The sequence below is a fragment of the Arachis hypogaea genome, chromosome 7 (assembly GCF_003086295.3).
Source record: "Arachis hypogaea cultivar Tifrunner chromosome 7, arahy.Tifrunner.gnm2.J5K5, whole genome shotgun sequence".
NCBI classification, from domain to species: domain Eukaryota; kingdom Viridiplantae; phylum Streptophyta; class Magnoliopsida; order Fabales; family Fabaceae; genus Arachis; species Arachis hypogaea.
The window spans coordinates 32,469,557-32,473,043 of record NC_092042.1 but is presented as its reverse complement, the minus strand read 5'-3'; the positions used below and the strand labels follow the sequence as shown (position 1 = coordinate 32,473,043).

The following is a 3,487-nucleotide window of genomic DNA, read 5'->3' as shown; positions in this document are numbered from 1 at the left end:
GACGTGCTTCAAACTTTAACCTGCTGGGCGTTAGTGACAGACGCAAAAGAGGGATTCTATTCCAGTAGGAGCGGGAACCAACCGGTGATTAGCAGTACTGTGACAGAGTGCGTGCATTAGTTTTCACTGCGAGGATGGGATGTAGCCATCAGCCATGGGTGATGCCTCCAGACTGGTTAGCTGTGTGAGTGACAGCCGCACAGGATATTTCCCCGTGAGGAATGAAAGTAGCCACAGTTGATGGTGAACCCCTATACAAAGCTTGCCATGGAAAGGAGTAAGAAGGATTGAATAGAAGCAGTAGGAGAGCAGGCGTCCTTGGGCTCTACAGCATCTCCATCCGCTTATCTGAAATTCCTACCAATGAATCTGCATAAGTATTCTATCCCTTTTATTTCTACCCTTTATTTTTATTTTCAAAAACCCATAAACAATTTTAATCTGCCTAACTGAGATTTGCAAGGTGACCATAGCTTGCTTCATACCAACAATCTCTGTGGATTCGACCCTTACTCACGTAAGGTTTATTACTTGGACGACCCAGTACACTTGCTGGTTAGTTGAACGGAGTTGTGAAAATAAACAATGCCCTCAGAGTAAACATCCTACAAGTAGAAAGAACAAGTGATCACAATTTCGTCCACCAAGTTTTTGGCGCCGTTGCCGGGGATTGTTCGAGTATGGACAACTGACGGTTCATCTTGTTGCTCAGATTAGGTAATTTTCTTTTCAAAAAATCTTTTTCAAAAATTTTTCTTTTTATTTTTCGTTTTTCCAAACTATATTTTCGAAAAAAAAATTAATAAAAATACAAAAAAATTAGAAAATCATAAAAAATCAAAAATATTTTGTGTTCTTGTTTGAGTCTTGTGTTAATTTTTAAGTTTGGTGTCAATTGCATGCTTTTATAAATTTTTTTCTTGCATTTTTCGAAAATCCCATGCATTCATAGTGTTCTTCATGATCTTCAAGTTGTTCTTGACAAGTCTTCTTGTTTGATCTTGATGATTTCTTGTTTTGTGTCTTTTCTTGTTTTTCTTGTGCATCTTTGCATTCATATTTTTCATGCATTAAAAATTTCTAAGTTTGGTGTCTTGCATGTTTTCTTTGCATCAAAAATTTTTCAAAAATATGTTCTTGATGTTCATCATAATCTTCAAAGTGTTCTTGGTGTTCATCTTAACATTCATAGCATTCTTGCATGCATTCATTGTTTTGATCTAAAAATTTCATGCATTGAGTATTTTTGTTGTTTTTCTCTCTCTTAATTAAAAATTCAAAAATCAAAAATATCTTTTCCTTACTTTTCTCCAAAATTTCGAAATTTTGGGTTGACTTGGTCAAAATTTTTTTAAAATTAGTTGTTTCTTACAAGTCAAGTCAAAATTTCAATTTTAAAAATCTTATCTTTTCAAAATCTTTTTCAAAAATCATATCTTTTTCATTTTTTTATAATTTTCGAAAATTTCAAAATTATTTTTCAAAATATTTTCAAAATCTTTTTCTTATCTTTTATATCTAATTTTCGAAAATTAACTAACAAGTAATGTGATTGGTTCAAAAATTTGAAGTTTGTTACTTTCTTGTTAAGAAAGGTTCAATCTTTAAGTTCTAGAATGTTATCTTGTAGTTTCTTGTTAGTTAAGTATTTTTTAAAATTAAATCTTTTTCAAATATCTTTTTCAAAATTTAATCTTTTTATCTTTTATCTTATCTTTTTCAAAAATTTTATCTTTTTCAAAATTTGAGTTCAAAATCTTTTATCTAACTTCTTATCTTCTTATCTTTTTCAAATTTTGATTTCAAATCTTTTTCAATCAACTAACTAACTTTTTGATTGTTTCTTATCTTTTTCAAAACCATCTAACTACTTTTCCCTCTCTAATTTTCGAAAATATCTCATTCCTTTTTCAAAACTTCTTTCTAATTAATTAATTGTTTCAAATTTTAATTTCAATCACATTTATCTCTAATTTTCGAAATTCACTAACCCTTTTCAAAAATTATTTTCAAATTCTCCCTTCTCTTCTCTTCTTCTACTTAATTATTTAATTACTAACACTTCTCTTCACCTCTCTTCATCCAAAAATCCGAACCCTCTTCCTCATTCTTCTACCCCTTTCTTCTTCTACTAACATAAAGGAATCTCTATACTGTGACATAGAGAATTCCTCTTCTTTTCTTGTTTTCTTCTCTTTTATATGAGCAGGAACAAGGATAAAGGCACTCTTGTTGAAGCTGATCCAGAACCTGAGAGGACTCTGAAGAGAAAATTAAGAGAAGCTAAATTACAACAATCTAGAAACAACCTTTCAGAAATTTTCGAACAAGAGAAGGAGATGGCAGCCGAAAATAATAATAATAATAATGCAAGGAGAATGCTTGGTGACTTCACAAAGCCAACGTCCAAGTTTGATGGAAGAAGCATCTCCATTCCTGCCATTGGAGCCAATAACTTTGAGCTTAAGCCTCAACTAGTTGCATTAATGCAACAAAACTGCAAGTTTTATGGACTTCCATCTGAAGATCCTTATCAGTTCTTAACTGAGTTCTTGCAGGTCTGTGATACTGTAAAGACGAATGGAGTTAATCCTGAAGTCTACAGACTCATGCTTTTCCCTTTTGCTGTAAGAGACAGAGCCAGAACATGGTTGGATTCACAACCTAAGGACAGCCTGAACTCCTGGGATAAGCTGGTCACTGCCTTCTTGGATAAATTCTTTCCTCCTCAAAAGCTGAGCAAGCTGAGAGTGGATGTTCAAACCTTCAAACAAAAAGATGGTGAATCCCTCTATGAAGCTTGGGAAAGATATAAGCAGTTGACCAAAAGATGTCCATCTGACATGTTTTCAGAATGGACCATATTAGATATATTCTATTATGGTCTCTCTGAATTTTCGAAAATGTCATTGGACCATTCTGCAGGTGGATCTATTCACCTGAAGAAAACGCCTGAAGAGGCTCAAGAACTCATTGACATGGTTGCAAACAACCAGTTCATGTATACCTCTGAGAGGAATTCCGTGAATAATGGGGTACCTCAGAAAAAAGGAGTTCTTGAAATTGATGCTCTGAATGCCATATTGGCTCAGAACAAAATGTTGACCCAACAGGTCAACATAATCTCTCAAAATCTGAATGGATTGCAACATGCAGCCAACAGTACTAGAGAGGCAGCTTCTGAAGAAGCTTATGATCCTGAGAACCCTGCCATGGCAGAGGTTAATTATCTGGGTGAACCTTATGGAAACACTTATAACCCATCATGGAGAAATCATCCAAATTTCTCCTGGAAGGATCAACAAAAGCCTCAACAAGGCTTTAACAATGGTGGACGCAATAGGCTGAATAATAGTAAGCCATATCCATCATCTTCTCAGCAACAGACAGAGAACTCTGAACAAAATAATTCTAATTTAGCTAATATAGTCTCTGATCTGTCAAAGGCCACTTTCAGTTTCATGAATGAAACCAGATCCTCCATTAG

General features: G+C 34.1%; 1 non-coding gene across 1 annotated transcript; it reads right to left on the bottom strand.

The window, feature by feature from the left end:
* Positions 1-2,741: 2,741 nt before the first annotated feature.
* LOC112704810 (small nucleolar RNA R71) lies at positions 2,742-2,845 on the bottom strand. Its single transcript, XR_003155416.1, has one exon. It is a non-coding gene; the product is annotated as a small nucleolar RNA R71 (small nucleolar RNA).
* Positions 2,846-3,487: the final 642 nt, after the last annotated feature.